General features: G+C 34.7%; 1 protein-coding gene across 20 annotated transcripts in view; it reads right to left on the bottom strand.

The window, feature by feature from the left end:
- The window catches only part of TRDN (triadin), a 339,477-nt gene that overhangs the window by 139,948 nt on the left and 172,986 nt on the right, over positions 1 to 26,543 (bottom strand). The gene's annotated exons all lie outside the window — the stretch shown is intronic.

A 26,543-nucleotide genomic window follows, 5' to 3' on the forward strand; every position in this document is an offset into this window, starting at 1 on the left:
AAAAAAAAAAAAAAAAAAGCCCACTTATCCACTTATGCACACTGACACATGAAACACACGGTTTCAGGTAACAGGTGTTGTTTTAATGGGTTAGTTCTACAGGCAATGTCAACACGCAAAGGAATGATTTTTGTGGAGATAAATCTCAGGGTTACAGCAGTAAGATGTTTGTTCCTCAAAATTCCATCGATTCTTTCTCTGAGCTCAAGCTTTTAAGACAATTTATATTAATTCACAAACTATTATATGAACTACATCTTAGTAGAAATTCACAACTTAACATCAAATGTTTTTTAACAAGTCTGCCAATTTGCATGCACCAAAAAAAAAATATTTGCTTCAAATCTATCCGGGACACATACACAGGTGACATCTATTTGTGTATAGCATTTCAGTTTGAAAAAACCTATGACTTTAAGGAGGGAATCAATGCTGAAACCAGAAATGTGCAACATTAAAAAGGACATACCCCAAATTGACTAGTTATCCTGCTATCCAATGAGCTGCTAAATCAAGCTCTAAATGATCTTACTCTAGTCTTACAAAATCCAATCTTATTTTCAGATGAAGAGACTCCCAAAATAGAGAAAGGGTAACATTTCAGCTAAAAGTTACTACTATATGCTTAATAGCTCTTAAACTAAGCCTCCTGTTCTTGTAGCTCCAGGAAAGCATATCTCAGGGGCATTGCTTCATTTCAGTATGATAATTACTCTATTGAGATGAAATTAATCATGAAGCAGCCTTGGGCCATCCTGTCTGACCAAGGGGACTGAAGCTTGAAAGGAGGGCCTATTTGCTGCCAGATATGCAAATTGCCAAAGGTGCACAATGCAGAAATATGAATAATTTATCAAAATAATCTGTAATTGCTAGAGGTTAAAAATCTAAATAAACTAGCAGCATCATTTAAAATAGGTACCATAAATTTAGCTAGATTTTTTCCACAAAATCTTCATCCCTTAAGCAACGAATTTTGTTTTAGAATCTAAGTAGCCATTAACTTAATATTTTAGCATCATAGACTTTAATTCAAAAGAAAAATGATTATTTAATGTTTGCTAAAGTAATCCCTTGATTTTTTCTTAATTTTTAATAACAGATTATCATTTCCATTAAAACCATTCTAAGCATTTCTTAATTTGAAAAGAAAAAGATGCTTTATTTAAATGCAAGTCAAAATCTACCTATAGTTTCTACACATGGAATCAGCTTTTCCTGTATTATTTAGAGAGAATTAAACATAGAAAAAAAAGTGACTGAGAAACACCTGTCAGAATATTCACAATTAGAGTAATGTGCATTTCCCCTTCGTGGCATACTCTAGCTGTCTGAATAGAATATGTAAGAATGACAGGTTTCTTAAGCATTTAAAAATTTAGAATTGAGAGTTGAAGACCAAGGTATTAGTTTATTTAAATGGTTAAAAGAAGGAATTTAAATATATATATATATATATATATATAATATATACACACAAAGGAAGTTATGAATGTATATATGTATATATATACATATATAGTTATGAATGTGTATATATATACACATACATATATATACATATATATACATATATATATATATATATATATATATATATATATATACACACACACACAAAGGAAGTTATGAATGAGACAGAGTTTTTGGCCTTTCACTCTAAAAAGTATCTGACCTGTTAAAGGTAGGTCTGATTCTATTTAGATTAAGAAAAAGTCTCCTACCATACAGTTAATAAAACAACAAAATGCAATACCATAAGAAGACATGAAGTTCCTTTCCTGGGAATGTCAAATAGAGAGATAGGAGACTCTGACAATTAAGTCCGTGAACTCATCCTGGAAACAGTGCTATATATCTCATTGCTGAATGTCACTACAGTCACCTTTGAAATACTCTCCTTGGGAAGCTATGCACTGACACTAGTGCCTAGGCCACCCTTCAAAGCGATTTTGGAACGCTTTCTGGAATGGCCATCAGAGCTGTCATCATATTACCCTTCATGTCCTGAATGTCATCAAAATGTCTTCTTTTCAATATTTCCTTTATCTTTGGGTAAAGAAAGAAGTCATTGGGAGCCAGATCAGGTGAGTAGGGAAGGTGCTCCAATACAGTTACTTGTTTACTGGCTAAAAACTCCCTCACAGACAGCGCCGCGTGAGCTGGTGCATTGTCGTGATGCAAGAGCAATGAATTGTTGGCGAAAAGTTCAGGCCATCTAACTTTTTCAGGCAGCCTTTTCAGCACTTCCAAATAGTAAATAAACTTGACTAACTGTTCAGTTGGTAAAAATTCATAATGAATAATTCCTCTGATAGCAAAAAAGGTTAGCAACATTGTTGCAACAAAGTTCGTGAATTTGATTGTCAGACCTCTTATGCACATTAGATCCCTCTCATATGCACAACAGATTCCCCACACTCTCTAAGTGATTAACTAAAACAATAAGTATGTTGAATAAAAATGTGTGTCACCTTAAAGGATAAAAGAACATAGGAGAAAAGCATGGTCAAATACTAATTTGTGTGCAAAAATTAATCTTCAAGAGGGTAAAAGTAAGGTTGCTGCCTTTTGTAATTGTTTCATTCAAAATTATTGTGAAACTTGAAAATTACAGCAATACAAAAAACACTTTTATAATAACAAATTGTTTTCCCCACAGATTTCACCACCAAAGATCCAAAGTGGCTATATCATATCATATAGGGGTGAAGACCACAAGACTTATAGGTATAGAGCATGAATTCGAATCCCACTACAACCAATTTCTAGTTGTGTGACATTAGCAAATAACTCAAGAGCTTTGTTTTTCAGTTTTATCATATTTAAAATGTATTAACAATAATATCTGGTTTCACATTGCTAGTACATAAGTTAATATCTTCCAAATGCTTAGAAGATGCCCTGCAGACAGCAAGTGTTGGAGACCCATGTGCCTAGTGCTATTCCTCTTGTTCATCACAATATGGTATGCACAGTATTCAATCATCAAAGTCTCTACATTCAATTGAAGCATCTCGGTATGTTAAGCACTTGAATAAGAAGTCATATTTTATATCCTATAATATAAAGTGGAAAACTCTCATATCCATGTCTTAAAGGAGTAAGATAATATTGAAATGATTTTGCAACCACATATGTTAATATAAATTAATTTCCATACAATCTCAGTAACCACTCACACTCCTTGTTTGAATTTATATGGCAGAACACATTTTTTTTTTAAGAGTGGTATTCTTAGAAGAGTAAATTTGCAATTAATATATAGCACTTTAAGGTGAGATCCATGGAATACTGGTGTTGACAAATGTTCTTCTCCACAAGGAGTTCAAGGACCAAGGAACTCTCTGGTAAGCACTATATACAGGATGTTACATTTCTAGGATTTTACAATGACTTAACATGTTTCAGACTGTAATTCAATAGTAAGGAAACTGATCTAAGTTATGTCGTTGTTTTCTAAACCTATTTCATGATAGAATTCTTTAATGTTACACGCATTAATAAGGAACATATATTGGGTGATGTTATTTCTGGGAATGAAAAGAATAAATACTTCCTTCTCTAACACTAATTACAATAATAATACTATGTAGTCACTTAGTTATTCATCCAATAGATATGTATTGAATACCTATAGCTCACTGTACTTGCGTAGAATATTTACAGTTTTCTGAGGCTCTCTAATATCTATTCTTTCATTCAACCAACAAGATGGATAGTAGTCAGCATTCAGTTTTCACAGAGCCTCAAAAGCAATGTATATTGGCAAAAAGAACATAAACATTACTCTCAAAAAGGTTAAGCTTTGAATCTCAGCGTTGCCATTTACTATTTTGTATCCTTGAACATGCTCAGGTTTTCAAAAGCTCAAATTGCTGTGAGGATTAAATGAGGTGACATATGTAAAGTACCGAGCACAATACTTTGAACATAATAGGCACTTGCAAACGTATGCTTTCTTCCTAGTCACTTTTGAATGCCAGCAGAGGAACAAATTATTCTAGTTATGGATAGCATTTATTAATTCACCTTAATTTGAACAGAAGCATGATATTCACTTTGCATTGTGCTGAGCTCCATCAGTTAAAACAGAGAATAATTTTTTAAAAAAAGAAAAGAAACTCAGATCTAGACAGAGACAATGAAATACTCAGTATCATGTGCTATGCTTTATAATGGGAACTCACGGGACAGAACACATATCCATCTAGAGGGGCAGGATCAGATGACATTTTATGGAAATAACTGGATACGTTAATATAAATAAAAGCTATTCAAAAGAGCAGAAATGAAGAAGTGAGGCTAAGCATTCAAACTAAGATAGAAGCCTCTGAAAGAACCAAAAGAGTAAGAGAGAATGGGATGACTTTAAACAACTGGAAATAATTTTGTATGGGAAAGCAGTTATCAAGACATGAAGCTAGAGACAGATCAGGAAAGGTCTTGAATCGCTTACATTCAGTTTTCCTAAGGACGAAGTAAACCTGCAGCAAGTTTAAGTGGAGAGTGAAATAATCAAATACACATTCCATGAAACCATATGGTATGAAATACATTGGTGTGAATTGTGGATCATGGAGGACCAGCTAAGAAGGATACAGCAGTGTTTCAGACTAGAAGGAAGGGTGGCCTGGACTAGAACAGAGGCTGTGGAGACCAAGAGCAGTGGACGGGTGTGAAGGATAGACCTGATAAGACGTGTGTCTATGCCCGTGTTATACAGTAACACAGAACACTCCATTCCCTTCTCTACCACAGCACCTAGCATAAGGGTAATAAAATTTTTCTTGATGTAATCATGAAAATTACCAAATTATTTTACAGTAAAAACTAAAAGATGATCAACAGAGAAACAAACTAAACCAAAAATATGTTATTAGCATAACTACAACACTTATTGCATTTTTCACTTATTGTCATTTCTCATCATTAAAACCAAAACTGTTCCCAGTACATATTTACTATGTACCCATGATATACAGCTAGGAAATTTGTAACAGCAACAAGTAAACACAGGTTAATGGAAAGATATGCTTGCATTAATTAAAAGTACAGTGATTTATATGTAACTTTGCTAAAATGATAGTGGATTACATTATTGTTTATACATATCTGAGGGTCATAAACATCATGATTGAAAAGGTAACTTTGGGGGTGGAATAGAATGTGCAATTAAGAGGAATAGATGAAATAAAATGAAAAGGTCAATCCTTCCGAAGACCACATTCTTTATTTCTTTCCATTATTAATGCTTCTAAATTTTGTTTTTAAAAATATACAATAAAATGACATCTATTGACTCCTAACATACTTCAGTGCTGCTCTAGGCATTTTGACAATGATTACACTCAATACTAATGTAATAGTGGGCCAAATTTGATATTTACAACTAGAAGAGTGCCTGGCATGTAGTTGGTATTCAATAAATATTGATGAATTTATGAATAACTACTTTATAAGGAAGGTTAATCCTGGTAAATAGAGTGCCCTTTAAGCAACCTGATGAGTTTGGACATTAAAAGGAGAGACGGGGAGTAGACTGGAGAGAATTGAATTGCTTTTAATGACTTAATGAGAAATTTTGAAGTCCCGTGGGCAATCTAAAAGTGAGTGGGTGTGGACAAGTGATGGGAAGAGCAAGGTGGAGAGGAGTCCGATGACACCTGGCTGGAGACCACCTGGGAACAGGCAATGGAGAGTATCCAAAGGATGTTAAATAGCAGAGATAGTCAATGCTGTATGTAATTCCTATTTGTTACCATTGGTAGTGCAGTGATCTCTCCCCACAACACATGTATACATGCTCCTATCCATAAACTGCTCTTTAAAATTCTACTCTTCACAGAAATAGTTGGTGTGATGGATTTTGTTGAAATTAAAGAAGTGCGTTGGTGAGACAAAAGGACAGGATTAAGAGGATTAACAGGCCAACTCACTAACTGAACCAATTAAGAGCGGGGCTCACAGCCAGAGGTGATCTTGAGCATATAAAACTCTAGGGCTTTGAAGAAAACGTGGGAGTGCTTTGGGCTTTCACAGGGTATAGGTCCATTGGAGCAAGTTCATACCAGTTAATGAGAGACTAGTTAAATTTTCACAAATGTCTCCAGCAGGTTGATTTCACGTTGCTAGCTTCCAATTGTCCATAGTGGATTATTTACACCATGGAAATGAGCAAATGCTAATCAGGGTTATATTTTTCTCCCCAAGAGCCAGATTACCAGCACACCATGGAATCTTACCCAGCACTTAGAAAGTACAGGAACCATAACTAACCTCTGTGTTAACTAAAACAACAGTGTGTTTCCGTGTGTCTATGTTCTCAGATAAACAAGGGAGTGTGGGGTGGGAGCAAAGGGAGGACATAGTGAACTTAAAGAGTAGGCTGTGCTAGCCAATACGGTACCCAGTAGCCACATCTGGCTATTCAAATATAAAATTAAACATTCAGCTTCTCATTAGCACTAGTCATATTGCAAGAGTTAAGAAAAACACACGTGGCCACTAGCTACCATTGACAGCACAGATATAGAACATTTCTATCAACACAGAAAGTTTAATTGGACAGAGATAATAGGCATTTAATTTGAGAAATGCCACATTTTTCTTCCTAGGTTTCAGAATCCCCCAGTTATTGTTGTATAGCTGCCTGGTGAGGTTAGCATCCTCCTTGGTCTCTTCATTGTTAAACAAGCTACCTAATCACTACTGATTATATCTCCTTACCAACAGATTGTGCAGTTTCTAGGAGGGTTTAGACAGAAACTTACAAAACTCTGACACATAGCTTTTAATAACTTTCACAAATGGATATTTTGTAATAAAAATTTTAGACATTTAACTAAAATAATATTAGTTTTTCTCTTTACAAAAGTTGAACAATAATAATAAATCATAAAAGTAAGAACATAATTCATATAATATAGAAAAATAAGAAGAAATAAAGAAATAAAATAATTGGGGTATTAGTAACTAGCTAATTTAAAATTTGACAGCTTTCAGTAGGTTGGAATGCAAAATAAAAATGTTTAAAATGTTCAATAATTCTCTGAATTATTTATAATCATAGCACTATGTATGTTTACTTGATATCAGCAAGGCTGGGAATGAAAAATCACATCACATAGAAAATAGCATAAAAAGGACTTAAAAAGGGCAATATAAGAAATCAAGAGCTGAATGGTATTTCATGGTGGAACTTGATTTAAAAAATAAAAATCTTTAGAAAGTTTAGAGCCTATGCAATGAGACTCTGCAAAAACATTATTAAAGTGTTTCATCACATAGTGCTCAACAAACTTTCAGTGCTGAGAATAATGTTGGAAGTAATGGTAATGACATCATCTTCCCAGACTCCTACCTCAGGGGTCTTAGAGTAAGAATGTGCTGAGGGAGGGATGTGCGTGGTGAGCTAAAGCTTGGGCACACCATCCTGTAGTTATCCCCAAAGGGATTCTCAAAAAAACACTTCAAGTGCAGAGACCTGTATATGTCTGTACTTTCTGACATCAAACCATTCAAATATGGGCACCACGTATTTAGGTCTATATCTGAAATAACAACTTGGTGAAGTACCAGCTAATATTAATTATAAAAAAAAATCAAGAGTTTTTTTGTTGTTTGTTTGTTTAGTATAGTGGTTGACTCAAAATTACTTAGGAGTAATTAAAACACTCAAGGAGAAGCATTAATTCTTTCTGGTGAGATTAAATTGATGACTTCACAGCCTACAAAAAAATAAATTCTGCAAAAATAACTAGGGAATTGTAAGGAAAATACTCAACAACTGAGTGGTGCTTGATATGGCCAGCTGTCAAGTGAATATAGGTCCCAGTAAGTATTCTTAAACACGTTTTTCTACATAAAATTGCTATAAATATTATCGACTTTGAAGATGCACTGGCCTATTATGATAGTAAATGTGTCACAAATCATTGATGAATCATGAATGGGCTTCCTATAAGTAAAGAAACATTCAGTAGTGAAACGGAGGGTATTCATTTAATGTATGTTTTTGATTTAATAAGTAGCCCCAGCACTCTATTCAGTTTCTTTGCAGCATGTCCTGTAAGCATTAGCCTTTTCCCTTACTAGTCATTAAGCCCCCGAAGCAGCCAAAAACAGTGGTCATGCCTTACTCAGGGTCACAAGATATGGGTTTCTGTTAATCTAAAGGTAATATCTAGACCTATGCCACGTTTCATCTCCTGAGCCCTAAGGTAGAACGACCCTCTGACTACTTTCCCGTGAAACCATACAGAGGGGACCCCAGAGCAGACTTCAGAGTTGTCCACAAGACCTGAAGAAACGATTCATTACCCTTACCTCACCTACAACCAGCTAGTTCCCAGCAGGACCCCAAAACCCTAACTCACAGTGTCTTGTGATTTTGCCCTGTATAATCTGCAACCTACATACCATCAGGGAGTTAGGTGTTTAGCATTAGCTTCCTGTTCTCCTGAGTGGAGCCATTCGTAATAAAGTAGCCATTCTAGTGCCTGGTGGATGAACTCTTTCTATTCTGTAACAATAGTACTACAAGTCAATCTTTTTTCCAAGGATGACTAAATCCAGAGAGTCTCAGAAAATGTCATTGCCCTCTACACACAATTAGACGTCTCTGCTGAGTTGAGAGTTGTCCATTATTAAGTGTTGACAAGTAGAGGTCCAAGAGATTACCTAGCTGTCCTTTGTATTCAGTCCAGTCTCTCCCTTTTAATCACCTATCACAAGGCACCTTCATGAATGCTTTTACTACACATGAACCAAGTGTTCATAATTCTCTAATCTTCTAGTTCATTATCTGATAAAGAATTAAGGCTAATTTCAATGCCTTATTTGATTTTGGTGAACCCATGCTGGGTCTTTGTGATTAGCAGTTCTCTTAGGTCCCAATAAATAATCCTTTACTAATACTTTCTGAAATACTTACCAAGGTTAACATTAAGATTTTTAGGTCCTTTGTATTCAGAGTTTAAAAAAATTCTAGAGATCACTGAAACATAATTAAAACACATAGTAAGTATATAAAAAAGTATATAAGTATTTAAGATTCATAGGAACACTTGGAAAAATGTGAGTTAGAGTAAGAATTTTAACACTGCCATGATATTCCTAAAGTTCATTGTTTGGTGGGGGGGGAACTTCCACGGACATACATTGAATATTAGAAAGCAGTTGAAACTGTCCTTGAGATCATTATATATATATGAAAGTATCAGTTTTCCTTTAAGTCATAGAAAATTAAATACTTGAGTCTGTATGTTGTGGGATGTTGTTTTGGCTGAATAGGCAATTGAAAAACATATATGTGAGAAATTGAGTAATATATATGAGTTATGTGAGTTAAATTTTAAAATACATGTACCTATTAGGGAAAAAGCCAACATATACAAATTTAGTGATTTTCATAATAGCTGTGTAATAATTGTACCAAAATTCCTCTGTTTAAGGATTCAATTTTCAATTAGTAATGCAAGAATCTTTTTATTGTTGAAAAATAAGTGCCCGAAGATAGTATTACTACTGACATTATTCTCCAAGGTAAACATATAATAACAATAATATAATTTTGAATATCATTTCAGTTTTGCATACATCTACATACAGAAACTTTAATTTATATCAAGTTCTTTTTTTAAATAGCTATATTCCTAAGAGGTAAAATCAGATAATTTCAATACATAAGTCCTTTTTAATATTCATTCATTCATTCATTCATTCATTCATTCAGCAAGTATTAATTAATCATCTACTCTGGGTCAGATGATACTCTAGGCTTTGGAAACACAATCATTAAATACTCAGAGGCTTGCCCTCCTGGAGTTTTCAATACTTCTTGGTAATGTACATGTTTATAAGTTATGCCAGAATAGTTCTTACTACAAAGTAGTAAGATCAAAGTAGTAAATCAAAGGTTTATTCAATCGTCAGACTAAATCATCCTCATGAGCTAATTTATTTTCATATGTATCTTTTCCATGAGATGTGATTTGACTTTCAGCATATCAAGCAGTGTAAACAAAACCCATAATAATGATGAAAGCAGTGAGCACATATTGACTACGTGTAATATGCCAGATACTATGCTACGCCTCTTACGACGTATCTTTTCTCATTTCATCTTCACAACAGCCCCATTGAGTGAGAATTGTTAGTGTCTCTCCAGATGATTAAACAACTTCATCCACAAGTTTGCAGCCAAGACTAAGCCAACACTCAACCAGGCAGCCTGAGTCTGCAACTCTTGAGATAAACTTCTATGTAAGTGTAAAACATAGTCATGTCTTTCCTATAAATTCCTTTATATTTATTAGGTGAACATTATGTAAAAGAAGTCAGTGTACTAGCCAAATAATCACAATGCCATGATGACTATTATGATAAATAGTAGTATGATGTGGTCTCTCTGGATTCAAGGAAATTATAGTCGTGTACTTAAAACGTTAGCTGGTACATCACTGATTAATATACATTAGGTTTATTTCAATTGAACAAAATTTATTTAATACCCTCTATATGAATGGAATTACATATACAGACAAAAATAACTATTCGTTGGACTAAACTAAAAGATTGCACAAAGCACAGAATGTCCTCAGCCAGTATTTTAGCAAATTTCTAAATTCATTCTAGTTTTATGTATACTCAATAGATACATTTACTTAGGAGAGTGAGTATGATTGAAAGTTTCATTACCCTTAAATCTAAATGCTTTCATTTTTGCAAATAAATATGTACTCTAAGATAGAGATTGATTTTTAAGTGTGGCCACCAGATGGCAGTAGCCGCTTCCTTTTCTGAAGAGAATTTTATACACAAAATTCAGCGGCTACAGGTAGAGGGACAAAGCAAGAGCAAATTAAACAACTTTTCTAGCCAACAGAGGGCATGATATTTTTATTATTCCTTCTTTTTACACACACACACACACACACACACACACACACACACACACACATATTTACATTTTTATTTTGCAATTGCTTAAACTGATCTGTACTCAGACCTTTTGAAAGCTACCCATCTGACTTGAGATAAAACCCTTTATGACCCAGATCCCCACATCTCTGTCACCTTACCTCACCTCTTCATGCCACTCCAGCCACACTGCTTTTTTTTACTGTCCCTTAACCTTTGAGACATCCTCATTTCCTCTATCCTTTGCATGGAATTCTTTCCACGGATGTGTGCAGAGCTCACTCCCTCCTTTCATTCAAATCTCTGCGCAGATAGCAACTCTGCAGAGAGACCTTCCCAGACCACCCAGCAGAAAATAGCAACTTTCTTACTTTCTACTCCCCTATCCTCATAACTTCTTATAGCACTTATCACTCCCAATATCATTTTCTAAACTCTTTAATGTCTGTTTTCTTCACCTGACTATGAAGCTCCATAAAGGCAAGTACTTAGTCTTCCTGCAATTATAATTTAGCACCTAGAAGAGTTACTCTCGTAGTAAGACTCAATAAATGAACAAATGAATGAATAAATGGAGAGTGAAAAGACTTCCAAGGAGAACTAGAGATTCATTAAATCAACATAAATCATTTGTCAAGAAAGCAGATTTACATAGTACCAGAGTCATTTGTCATTCTCAGTTTTGCATTTTCCTTTTATACCTGTTTCATAAAATGTTATTACCTTATGATTTCTTAAAATTTGAAATTCTCTAAATTAACTTGAGGTCAGCATGTTAGCATACCTTTCAGACTCAAGTATTATTGGCCTAAACACCTATACATGAAATTGTCATTTCATTTTTACATATTTCTTCAGATATTATTTTTTTCTGACCCTTATCACCAAAATCAGGGAATGCAATTTGATTTTACTTTCAGCTGAAATAGGAATAGCTTTTGATGTTCAGGCACAGGGGTGCAAATTATTTTTTATATTCGAATGCATAAAGGCTAGAAGCAATGTATAAGGCTAGGAGTGTATATAAATAACATTTGTATAAGGAGTTATTTTTATGATTGTTTTGAAGATCAGAAATATGGTCATAGGGTCTCTTTTGAATGTCTATATAAAGCAGAACCAAAAAGGTCAACCAATGAGAAGAGAAGAGGTTTTTTTCTCCCCCTCTTTCCCCATGTATCTTTGCCCTTTTGTACTGTAAATTGCACGGGCTGGCATTTAAATGTACAATGTCAAACGCAAGCACTTGCATTCAACCTATGCTGAAAGACAGCTGGCAAGGGGCGCAAAGAAAAATACGGCCCTAACGCTTTCAACGTCTCACTGCCTATGGCACCTACCACCTCTCAGGCTTCTCACGTTACAGTATTTGCCCTGTGGACAAAGAACTAGGCAGAGGAGCACTTTCCTTCCAACAAAGCAATAGCTCTCTCTATTCCACCTCTGAGACCAATAACCCCGCCTAGTTGCCTTTGTTAAGCAAAGACACCAGGGAGGATGATCTGAACCACTTCAGCCCTTAAATCACGTTTGTGACTGTGGCTATTTTAGTCCAAGGCTAATTTGACATTTTGCTTATTTAGCTCTCACAAGTAAAATTACTCACATAGGACTGGGTAGGTGTAATGCACAAATGGAAGCAGGAGTCAGACACTAATAAGGACATGCTGTAAAAATTTCGACCAGAGGCAGCTTGTCATAATGGATAGGGTAAGAGTGATAGTTATTACCCGGGTTTAGCAATACAAGCCAGCTGGCAAGGAAGGGTGGACTATTGTCCTCCCTCAGTAGGGAAAAGATTAAAAAAAACAAAAAACCCAAGAACAATTTATGATCGCATCATCAAATATATCTTCAGTTGTTTCAGTAGCGTGTGTCTGTGTCTGTGTGTGTGCGTGTGTGTGTGTGGTGGTGGGGTAAACTAGTTACTTAAGTTACTTAATCAAGAAGTTGCTATATCCAATCATAAAGTTTTTTTTTAATGTTTAGATTTAGAGAGAGAAAAGAAGGATCATCTACCCAAGTTTTTAACCTTTCTTTTTCCTGCTCCAACATAATTGATGATGATGACATTCTTCCATCACTAATACTGTCACTCTAACAGCAGTGATAACCAAAGAGAATACCTCTTCACACATGTCCACCTCCCATCGAGGTGCCTACTTGACTCTCATGTAGTTTGACAAAGTCTTGTCGCCCCCCCCCCCCCCCCCGCCAGGCCTGAACCCCCAACTCAATAAGGAGCTTTTTCAATTCCTCTATTTACAAAGGAAAAGCAAAAGCTTGGAATGATGGAAGCCTTGCTCAAAGTCATGTAGCCAGTAGCAGGATTAGACCCCGTATTCAGGCTTCTGACTCCCAAGAGAGTAATCTGTTTCACTGCCCATAGCTGCTTCCTCTACAAGCCTTAATGAGAGGTTTCCTTATCTGGTGTTATGGACTGAAAATTTGTGTCCTCTTCCCCCCAAATCACATATGGACACCCTAACACCCAGCATGTTGGTATTTGGAGACAGGATCTTTGCAAGGTAATCAGAGTTTGATGAGGTCATGAAGGTGGGGCCCTGGTGGGACAGCATTAGTGCTCTTTATAAGGAGAGACACAGAGAGCTTTCTCTCTCCATGCATGTGACCCAAGGAAAGACAGGTGAGCACATGGTGAGACAGTGGCCACCTACAAGCCAGAAGAAGAAGGCTCAGAATGAAACCCACCTTGTGGGGCACCTTGATCTTATATCTGATAGCTTCCAGAAACATTAGAAATAAATTTCTGTTGTTAAAGTCATCCATTCTGTGGCATTTTGCTGTGGTAGCCTAAGCAGGGTAACACAGCTGGCAGCACAGAATCACCCGACGACCATTTTTAAAATGTAGGTCTACCCCATACCACACCAAGTGAATCACAATCTCTGAGGGATAAATAGAATCTAAATCTCTGGGAAAACATAACTTAAAACACTGCCTAGATGGGGTGCATTGTCTATACTGGATACCTTTAAGAATGAAGGGAAGTATAAGCAATAATTATACCAGTACAACAAAAGCAAACTGATATGTATATCACCTTGACCTTGAGTGATTTCTGAAGCATATCCCACCTCCCAGCTGCTAATGATCACTGAAACTTTGACCCTGGTTTTGGAATCAGAGAGAACAGAGTTCAAGTAAGGATTCCTTTTTGTATAAACAGTAGGGACTTTTACTCTTGAAAACAAATGAATGTGTTATCCTGTTTGCTCATCTGTGAAATATGGGTGGTGATTTTCGTCAGTTGATCTATAGTACCTAGCTGAGTGATGGAAACATTGTAAGCAGAAATGAATATTGACATGCATGGTCAAATATCATTTAAGGGAGAATCCTGATGTTTTAAGGAGATAATATAAGCAAAGTGCTTAGGATATAATAGGTGGACTGTTATTGTTAGTTCCTTCACCCTATGGTTTTAATATATAAATTTACAAATATTTCAAGTGACGTAATTTCTACCTGTGCTGCTTTTGGATAGAAGTTATTTTTTAAAGATTGATATGGTTATAAGAAAACATATAGTTTCCATAAAGTTTAGAAATGACTCTCCTGTCATGTAATAATGGCAAAGGATGGCAGCCCAGACACAAGCATCTTTTCAAGTCCTCTTCCTGGTTGTAGCTGTGTTCCTGGAAGAGATACCAGGACTTTTCTACTAGCAAAACTGTCTATTATTCTCTCAAAACAATTAACACAGAAACTTTTGAATTCAGTGAAGGTCAGAGGATTAATAGGTTTTATCTGCAATGTGTTTGAAAAGCTAATTAAGAGTCCACATACAACAGAGTAGACTGGGAATACAATATTTAGTTTTTCTCTGCATGAGCACAGTGAGCAAAAGTGAATAGCAGAAGACAAAGTGAAGGTGGAGAATTCACTGACAGGAGGCAAATCATTTTTAAAGGAAATAAAACTGAAAATACTTCTCCTTCTACAGATAATACTGCCTGTATTTATTCAATGAACATATTCAGCATCTGCTTTATACTGGCATTATTTTAGGTGTTAGATATTCAGTGTTGAACAAAACAGATATAATCTCCCTTAACTTTTTTTTTTTTGCCTACAGACAACCTGATTAACAAAGAAACCACATTAAAACTTAATGAAAAAATTTACTATGGCTAACAAACGGAAAAAGTGAAATATTATTTGGGTTCCCAAACCATTATTTAACAGCATCAACTTAAATGTTGACATGAAAACAAGTGTTTTATTCAAATCGTCATGACAGAAAAAAATCCATTTCCCTCTGATTCTTTTATATTCATTTACTAACAACATTTTTCTGGTAGTTAAAAGTCTTATATACTTTGGTTACTTGTAGTTAGCAGAAGAGATCTCAAAATTCTCTGGGGAATTTTATCTGAGAAAACCCATTTAAATAAATACTAGTATGATTTTTTTTCCCTTGCTCTGAATCTTGGTTGCCATATACTGTGTCCATTTCCTCTATAATGTTTTGAATAGATATCTCCTCCTGATACATCATGCTGTATCAGGCCCTACTGATCTCTCATCGGTGCTATTTTAATAGATTTGAACTCTATAATATTTATTAAAATAGCTTTCTAACTAGTATTTGTCTTGGTCTCTCTCCCCTGACAAAATATTGTCAGTTTAATATTTTTCAGCATATATATGATCATGTCAGTCCCTTGCTTTTACATCTTTGGTGACTCTCCACTATCAAATGAAGTATAAATTACCTAGGTGTGCCCTCAAAGCTAATCATGACTTTGCAATCAAGACTTGGCCTTCCCCTTTCATTTGCCACTTTTCCCCCGATACACTTTCTCCATTCTCTCTCTACCTGAAACAGGTTGCCCCTCTCAGGGGAACTAAGCCACAGAAGTGAACAGGTTACTCAGTTCAGCCCACACACTTAGCATTTGACCCAGGTTTGACCAAACAGAATATTCCCTGGGAATTTTGAGTTACATGTTATTCCTTGGGATTCCATATTTAAAGACTGTGTAAGCCTGAAGCTTACAAAAGTAATCTTGCTTTCAAGATGTAGGGAAATTACACAAGACCGTGGTAGGCAATCAGTAAGCTGATGAGAGATGGGAAGAGAGAGATAAAGAAACAAAGCCATAATATCCTCTTCTTAGACTCCTAAGGAAAGTAATCCAATAAATCAATTTTTGTTTTTTTACCAGTTTGAATTGAATTCCTCATGATAAATCAAAGACCAAAATACTGGCATTCCAAATATTTTTAAAATAATTGATGAAATCCCCATGATCCTCACATGAGGGTTGTAATGGCAAATCACTATTGCTCACGATATACCCAAGCGGTAATTTAAGGTAAAATAGTTGAATAAAATTGTGCGAGCTTATGTAATATGACTTAAGCCTAACAAAAGAAGCATTTGATTTCTCCAGTACGTCTACCTAAGGCTAAGTTCTGGATTATAAACCTCTCTAATTATTCTCTGTTTATCTCAATAATGGCAATTACTGTAGGTTTTAAGATGTCCAGGATATTTAACAGACACTGCAGACTATAATAGAGAAGATTAGTGTTTTCAAGGGGCAGGTAAGAAAAAATATAGCAAAAAGGTAACAGGAATAAATTATAGATGACCATGTAACAGAAAGGATAGTGGGCTTTTTCTAACTACAATTACTGGAAAAGCTAATAAATGTAACAGCATTATGGAATGTTGTGTTATCTCTAATATGTCTTGTGCTGATTCACTGTGTTTATTAATAGTTTGGAGAGATAAACATGTTGTTAATTTTATAGTCCAGCTATAAAATGCCAGCTTTTCAAATTGAAAGTCAAAAAGAAAGGCGAGTTTAAACTCAGAATAAAATTAAAAGGATCATTTGGGTTTTGTTTTCTGTTTTATTTATAAAATAAAACAAATGAGAATCACTCCTGCATTTAGTCATAATTTTTTAAAATTACATTATCATAATGTTTTCTGGTAAAAAGTGCTGAATTAAAAATTATAGTTTTCTTTTGAAGTCTGATTAAATATATATATTTCACTCTCTAAAGCAGACTACCATGTGCCCTGATTCCCCGAAAATAAGACCTCGCAGGACAATCAGCTCTAATGGGTCTTTTGGAACAAAAATTAATATAAGACCCAGTATTATATTATATTATATTATATTATATTATATTATATTATACCCTGTCTTATATTACAGTAAAATAAAATCGGGTCTTATATTAATTTTTGCTCCAAAAGACACATTAGAGCTAGGTCTTATTTTCAGGGAAACAGGTAACAAGCACCTGTGAACAAATGTCAGAGAAGAATTATTTTCTTCTTATATGAACTCATGCAGCAAGGTGAGATCCATCAAACACAAAACCCTTGATATAATGTATCTACCTCCATGATTTAATAGTTTTTAAATTGCTATCACTATTCTAAACCTGTATGGAGGTTTCATTTGCTAATGAACATTTAGGTTGGAAATCACAGAATCCTAACATGAACTAACTTGGACAAACAGAGGAATTAACTAAATGATGGTAAGCGATCAGGAGGATGGTGGTTTCCAAGGATACCTGGATTCTGGGCTTTAAATATCATTAAAATTCTACCTATGTCCTTTCCTTTGCTTCTATGTGTCAGCATTACTTCAAGATTGGCTGTCACAAGAAAGGTGTAAACGTGACCAGTAGCATTTCCTGGACTCACATTACCTAATTTTACCACCTAAGAAGAAGAGATTAGCTTCCTTTTGTTCTTTTCGAAAATCCATGGACAAGAGTCGTATTCAACTCTGGTCACGTGCCCACACTCTTGGATGGAGTGGCACGTGCATCAGTGATGATGATTTGAACCCCCAAATGACAAGAAGAAAAGTACCACAGAAGAGAAATTGACTGCCTATTGCCAGTTTTTGTTGATACAATTTTTCATTAGGCAAAAACATATGAGTTTTTAATTTATATTTTTATACTCTCCCTCACTGGATTCAATGGCATGCAAGGATATTTTCTTCCTAGTGTTACCAATGCATCAAACTGAATGAAAACTATTTCCCAACCTGTAGTGTTTAACTCCTTCCTGCTTCACTTCCCCTTCCCATTCCTAAGTGGCTATTCTGGTCTATTTCTTCAGTGCTGATTTTCATACATTCATGCCTTCTTACCAAGGCTAAATCCTTTCATAGGAACAATTTTATAACATAGTGGAAATCATGGCTTTTTTTTTTTTTTTCATGTTTTATATTTTTACAGGCTTTCTGCACAGAAGAAAGAATAACTCATACATTAATTACCTTTCTGTCTGTGATTTTATTAAAACCACATACTTCCTAAAAACCCTACACAATGATTATAGCTGTCATTTTGATAAAATTTGAGTGAAGCTAAAATTCAATTGAAACAACAAATTAAAATTTGCACATACTTGTGAAACTCGAATGCTGAAACTATGGGTTCTATTGGAAATGGAAAACATTTCTTCAAAAATCAAATGATTAGAAATGGTAAGCACATGTGGTTAGAATCTCAGTTAATGACCTTAGGGATGAGAAATGACACCCTAGAGTTATCTCCAGCCATCAGTTCCTGAAGAGCCTTTTTTAGCATTGTGGAGACCTTAGATTTTACTGTGAGTGAGATGGAAGCCTCTCTAAAGTTGGAAGCAGATGGAGGTGGGGTCTCTACCTGCCTGGGTACTTGAGAAGCTATGATGAGTAGAGCCCCTTTCCCAGCATGTAGTATAAATAAAAAATAAACTTTGTCAAAGTTGCTGAAATTTTTAGGAGTCTTGTCGTTGCCGTTATTGCTGTTGCAGTATAGCCTTACCTATAGAGGCAAGAGATGATGGTGCCCAAACTGGGGTGGTTCTTAAATACAGTGAGAGGACATTCACTACTAAACATATTTCAAAGGTGAAGGTGACAATATTTAATAGTAGGTTGAGGAGGAGAAATAAAGGAGTCAAGGAAGACTATGCAGATTTGGCCCTAAGCAAAAAAAAAAAAAGAACACTGTGATGATTTACTGATAAAAAAAAGCTGAGTATACGAAATGTATTCTGGGGTGTGTGTGTGTATGTGTGAACATTTGAGTTTGTTTTTTGTAAACCATATTAATTTGGTGATGTCTAATAGGTATTTAAATGGAGATGTAGAATAGGCAAGCGGATATATGAATGTGGAGTTTAGCGAGACATCAGAGATGTGGACATACATTTGGGACTCATTATCATAAACATGAGTATGAGGTCACATAGGAAGTGAGTTCAGAGAAAGACAAAAGACATATAATCAAGCCCTGGGTGCTTTATGAAGGCCTGAGTACAGCAGATACATGAAAGACTGGAAGACGAGTGTACACATCTCACAAAGAGTTGAGCTCTAAAAGGGATCTGAGAAATGGGTCAGTAATCCATGAGGGATACACAATTAACAACAGGACTTTTTTTTTTTTTTTTTACCTATGTAAGAGATGTGACAGCACATTGTATACTGCTGGGATTGATGAGTAGAAATCAAATCAATTTTCAGAGGAGAATATTACTGAAGAAATATTGCTGAGTTAGCAGATGGGAACAGCATATTGTGGACAATTGTAATAGTTGTTCCTATAAATATGAATATTTTAACTATTGTATTGTATTGTATTTATATTCAGCCAACAAGACAGGATATAAAGAGACAAATGAAGTATGTTAGTGGTTTCGATGGTCAGAGTTCATGAGAGCTCTTTTTTAATTTTTATATTCTAAGGGAACTCTGAAGCAAGTTATTCTTCTGAGAGAGAAGAAGGGTGAAAAGGTGAAGGAGGATTGAAAAGGGGGAATAGTTTGAAAGCAGTAGTCTCAGAAATGGGAGAGTGAGCTATTAGGTTTCCATTCCTAAAACATATTAATATCACCAAGCAATACCATTTCAAAAGGCTTAGCATTTACTCTACAAATGTCCACCATATCTCTGACACATGGAGACATAGAGGAGCAGTAATAAGAAGTAGTATAAATTCCTAGGAACTTTAGTGAATATACATATTTTTAGGAATAAGTATTTTGTCATATTCTATTGATAGACTTATTTCACATGTTCAATGCCATGGTGTTTGTTTGTTTTTCCCTTTGTCCTTGGATTTGTTATAACTTGAGCACACACCTAACTACATCAGCAGACTGTCTTTTCAGGACAATTATTTTTATCTGCCTCTGCTTCTGAAGTATTTTAGCATTAGTCTTTCTATTTGTTCATATTTCTGATCTTACATCCTAATATTTTTAGCTATATCCTAATATAACTAATGGGATATGGGCAGTGACTAAAATAATAGCTACAATATTTCCCTCAGTGAAATTATTTTTTAAAAAAACTTCTTTTAATTAGAGAAGTATTATATATGCTCCTCCAAGCCTCCTGATTGCTTATAACAAGCAAACTTCCTAAAACATATTCACAATTCTTTTATCCAGCGTGAAAACGTTTGTTGTTTAAAAGCTTTTTTCTTGTCATTTGCATCATAAGTAATTATTATACTGTTCCTCCTACCTTAAGCTTATTGTCACTGGAGTTTTCCTACTGAGATGTCTCAAAATATTTCTTTATCCTGAGGGTAATTAATCATTATTCCATATATGTTATGTATTTTTATGTATTTTATTTTCTTTTTTCATAGTGTCCTGGATTTATGCAGACATTAATAAACCATGCTCTGATTAGATTCAGAATAATGTTTTATGCTATAATAGACTGAATTCAGGTTATGTACAGTGAACATTTACTATAACTTCACTTCCTGGAATCAAATCTTGACCAGACTTTTTTTTTTTTTTTTTTTTTTTTAATAACTAATCAACTACAATAGTTTGACAAACAGCCAAATTTAAAATCATGATAGATTCATTTCCTGGAAGGAGATCCAAGATGGTGGAGAAGATAAATGTGCTAGCCTCATCCCATGAACACATCAAAATTACAACTAAATTATAGAATAATCAACCTGCAGAACCATCTGAAGTCTAGCTGAACAGAAGTTTTATAACTAAAGGTATAAAGAAGAAGCCACGACAAAACTGGTAGAAGGGGCAGAGATGCAAAATGATCACACATCCATGTGTGGTAGTTGAAAATTGGGAGAGATAGATCAACCACTGAAGTTCCCCATGGAGAAGCAAGACCCTAGCCCCCCACACCAGGTTCTCCACGCTAAAGTACTGATGCCAGCAAGAGGAGCCCCCACAATTTCAGGCTGTAAAAAACAGTGGGATGAGAGGCAGTGAGTAATGCAGACATCCTTTTAAGGGGCCCACACAGGCACTCACTCTGGGATTCAGTGGAGAGATGGTAACTCTGGGGGAGTTGGAGACATATGAGGAGAGACTGAATTGTGGAACTTCCTGGTGAGGACTGGAGGGACAGTTCTCATTTTCCCTGTGTGGGGCACTTCTCCCGTGTGGCTGGTGGGTGGGTGCCATCGTTCCTGTGTGGAGCCCTCCCCCACAGGCCAAATCTGAATCTGATTGGCCTGGTGAGCTCTTCTGGACAAACCTGCTGACTCATTTAGACCATGCCTCACTCAACTTGCATAACACAGAAGGCATTATCAGCGGTTGAATTTTATGGGAGCCGGCAGGTGGCAGCAGGCCTCGGAGTGTCCTGGCTTTTTGTGGAGTTACCCCAGATACTAATACTGATGGCAGCCATCCTTGGTGGATTAAGAAGTACAAATTGGTTGTTACAAAGTAGTCACGGGGATGTGGGTATAACGTAAGGATTATAGCCAAAAATATTGTAATAAATACATATGGTATCATATGAGTACTAGATTTATTGGGGTGATAGATGGAAGGGGGATTGGAAGGCAGGATGAAAAAATGTGAATCGATTAAGAAGTGCAAATTGGTAGTCACAAAATGGTCATGAGGATGTAAAGTAAAGCACAGAGTGTATAGTCAATAATATGGTAATAACTATGTGTAGTGCCAGGGTTTCCCGAAAATAAGACCTAACTGGAAAATAAGCCCTAGAAGATTTTTCAGGATGACATCCCCTGAACATAAGCTCTAGTGCATCTCTAGGAGCAGCACTTAATATAAGACCCGGTGTTATTTTCCGAGAAACATGGTACTAGACTAGTCAAGGGAATCACTTCTTATATTATAAAAATGTCTGACCATGGGCTGTACACCTGAAATTAATATAAAACAATATTGAATGTCAAATATAACTGAAACATTAAAAAGGGGGAAAAGGTGAAGGGCGATAAGAGGTCCAAATTTCCAGGTATAAAACACACAAGTCATGGGGATGTAATGTACAGGACAGGGAATGTAGACAATAATATTGTGATAGTATGGTATGGTGTAGATAATTGCTGGATTTATCCCGGTGATCACTTTTTTAGGTACATAAATGTTGAATAACTATTGTGTATACCTGAAACTAATATAATATTGTATGTTAACTATATTTTTAATTAAAAAAACCTTTAAAAATAAAAACAGATAAAATCATGAAAAAAAATATTTTAAAAGTTAACCCAGACATCAATTAGTTTCAGTTAGCCTATTACTTAATGGTAGAAAAATACAGTCTTATAAGTTCTCCTTAACTTTCATATAATCATTCTTCTTACTGGATTTATCTCCACAAATCCCAAAGAGATATGTGCTTTTTTTCTGCTTGAATACTTGAAATGGAAGAATTCACTGACTGAGAAGGTTTTCTGTATAATCTTGAACATCCGACATTATCTTCTTCTAAGTTTGACCACTAAGTCCTAATTTTTATTAGTAATAAAGAGTAAGTACACCAAAAATAGAGAGTACTTCAAAGTTATGAACATGGCTTTGATGTTTTCCCTGGGTCCTTGTTTGCATGTTATACATCCATATTTCCAAAGTACTCTCTTCTGAATATTATCTAGTTCATTTCAAAAGATCTTTGCTAAAATTAAAGACTATTATCCCAGTGAGATTCTAATACTACAAAGTACAATGAAAGCATTTCATGCTTTACCCTACACATGTTTTAATTAATGAAATCTACAATTTCATTTTGTTTTCTTGGACTACATTACATTACATTACATTACATTACCCTATGTTGAGTTGCTTTTCTAAAATACATAAGCAATCTCTCCATAGATGGTGGCTAAAAAAGTTTTCCCTTATTCTAGTCTGTAAATAAGTTTCAAAAATAAAAGCATTCATATTCCCACTACCCAAAAATAAATTTTGAAAAGAAGTTTTATGTTTTGTTTCTCATGTAGTAACTATTGCCATTTTACTGTGGTTTTATTATATTAATCTAGCTTTGATACACTCAATGACCCCTTCTTAAGCAAAAAGGGGTTCAAATATCTTTAGCAAAGTTCATTTAATTGTTCTGTTCCAGGGATAGGACCTATAGCCTAAACTAAAACAATTAAGTTATTCCTTCACTCTTACCACAAAGGAATGGGCCCATAAGGACAAGTATAACTCAAATATCAACTTTTCTGTTTGGGATCTCTGAAAGTCAACCTGTTTTTTTCCCCACAGGTCACGAATAAGAGAAGATGAATGGCAGGTAACACCTGATGTGGCCAATCAATTTGCAATTACGTGGGGCAACACTGAGGAAACAGAAATAGAAAGAGACAAACCTCATCCTGATGATATCATTTGACACCTGGATCAAGATAAACTCAAAGACAGTTTACTCTAGAATTGCAGTTGGATAAACCAATAAATAGTAGGTTTCCTTGCAGATATAATATACTTATTAAATACTTGTTGAGTGAATGAAGAAAAACAATTTCTAAAAGAAAAAGGAGAATCAGACTGATAATATAGCTTCTTTATTTTCTCTTCTCCATGCTTATGCCTCTCTGCAATATGATCTCAAAGTAATTAGAGGGGAGAGAGAGAGAGAGAGAGAGAGAGAGAGAGACAGAGAGAGAGAGAGAGAGGAAGAAGAAGGAGGACGAGGTGGAGGAGGAGAAGGTGGAGGAGGAGAAAAGGAAGGAAGGAAGGAAGAAAAGAGGGAGGGAAGAAGGGAGGGAGGAAGGGAAGAAAAAAGGAAAAGATGTTAAAGCAATCTACAATTAGAGTTGGAAAAAAAATGTATGCACGTTGCAAAAGACAGTGAGCTTTGTTTGGTGAACTTCCTACTTCCTTTGCTCCATTACTAACTGATGACCATGGCCAAGTTACTGAACTGCCCCAATCCTGGGTTTCCCTTTCTATAAGATGGGCATTATAAATATACCTCAAGAGTTGTTGTAAATATTAAATGAGAAACAGTGAATACATTTAACTGTTACTATTATTACTGAAATGTGCTCTTGACTAAAAAGAATATATAGTGGTACAATTTGCTAAGTTATTTTGAAAATCTGCTTTTGATATCCCTAGAGAGGGAAATTGAGGTAATATTATTTTGATGTTTCTAAGCTTTACTTTCACACCAAGAAAAATCCTGTAGATTTTATAATATATAATAAAATATTTTTTACTGGATATTTTATATCTATATGCTTAAATGCTTATCTCAGATTACAAGGAAAACTCAGGCTAATTATTCCTCAACAAACTGGCCCAAATCTTCCCATATTTTCAAATATAAAAAAAGAAAAATACTTGTTTCTAAATGACATCTCACTTTCTGTGTCATTCTCCATAATCTTCTCATTAAAATTTAATTTAGGATGCTTGCAAGAGACCACTTTGTTTTAATGTTAAATTAAATTACTTTGCTTCTTTTTTTCCCCAGAAAATAATTCATTCTGAATATAAGCTGCAATTAAAAATAATGTATTTACTATAGGTACAGTAAATACTTGAAATGTCAATACATGCAGAGAAGAAATAGTCATAAACTATTTACTGATCCTTCCTCATATGTTGTTCAATTCTCCCTATTGAACATACTTCACAAAATATAACACAACTCTCTCATGTTGAAGTTTAGGGTTGATTTTATTTCTGTTCTCAGTGGGAGGATAGTCTTGATTATCCATAATAAACATTAAAAAGATTTAAAATACTCACTTGTATACTAAGTGTTTTTTTCCCAACCTAAATAATTTCTAATATAAAACCTTTCCCTTTTTGAGTTTTCTAATGTATTTTGAAATTCTTTTTTAAACCAAAATGTCTTTACCGATTTTTTTCATTGGGCCCAAACACACTTTTATATTGTTCAACCCAAAAGCTAGATAACGAAGGATTATCTCAGAAATCCCAAGCATGTTATGATGTTAATTCTCTCTCACCTGTTCTGAAGCAGTTTAGTTTCTATTTGACTAATCCAGATGTGATATGAGGTAATCAAAGATACCATATTAAGTAATAAGTCATCAGACTTTCCTGAATTGTTCTATTACACAATCCTTTACCCTACAGAGAATAAGCAACTGTTGTCTTGCATGATTTCTATGATTACAAAACACTTGAAAATATATTCTCTTGTCTTCAAAGCAATTCAAGCATTGTAAATGTTTTTAATATAGTCTAGCTGCCATCATCTGAACTCAGACTTGCAGTCTAATCAATCTGGAAACAAAAAACTAATTTGAAAGCAATCTACCATTGCCCTGTAATTACGGAGCACCCCAAGTCAAGGCTCAAGGCTGAAAACTACTAATTATATCAGGTTCTATTTATGCCAGATTTTCAATTATTTACCTGTCTGAACAAGTTTTTAAAATAATTTCATCTAGAACATACATTAATATAATTGCTGTAATATCCACTCAAAAGTGTGTGAAGTATCTGTATTTTGTAACTTAATATAGACTGGTAGAGTACTACAGAATATGTAGAATCCTGAAAAATATTAATCTGGATTTCAAAGTGTCTAATACACAATAGTGAGCTAATTCATTTGTCAAATCTTGCCTAAATATATATGTGCAAAATACAAAATTAAAATATAAGATGATTTTCTATAATAAAGTGCTTTTCAAATAGACAGAAATGGGGTGAGCATTAGAAAGCTGTAATCTTCTCAAAAATGTAAATGGGGAAAATAGACTGTTGCTCTTTTAGGCTGAAATTTAACAGTGAACTCATGACAGTTACTATATATTATCTTGCCCAATTATATCTGCACGTGTAAATATTTCAAGGAAGTTACTTTTAATTACATATAAATGTGTTTTAGTGGTGTGTAATCTGTCATGTAAATTATTTTGAGTTCTAGAACAATCTGTTATGAAAGATCCATAAAATAAAATAGGTGGTATTTTATGTCTGGTAGGCATAAAATTTAATGATATATTCAAAGCTGTAAACTTACGTAAAGGGTTCTTTGCAACTTCTCAATGACAAAAGCAGATCTTATACAGAGCAATTAAATAGACAAAGGTTTTAATTTATGCAGAATTTAATAGTATTTGCCCCATATAGCAACTGAAAACATTCTATGGAAATAGATATGATTGTATCCTATATAAAACCTATGAGCTTTATACTGAATTAATCTTATCTGGTCAACTTAACGCCACAAAAATATGTTAACATAAAGTTCTGGTGGCATATTTAAACCAAATGAATGATTTTTAAAAAAACGTTGCTAAAGTACTTTTCCACAAACTTACCTTTTGCCATTCAGTGAACATCAAGGACATTTTGAATATATCTTTTTTCTAAAATTGAGGTT

Source organism: Rhinolophus sinicus, linkage group LG05, assembly GCF_036562045.2.
Source record: "Rhinolophus sinicus isolate RSC01 linkage group LG05, ASM3656204v1, whole genome shotgun sequence".
In the NCBI taxonomy this organism is placed as follows: Eukaryota; Metazoa; Chordata; class Mammalia; order Chiroptera; family Rhinolophidae; genus Rhinolophus; species Rhinolophus sinicus.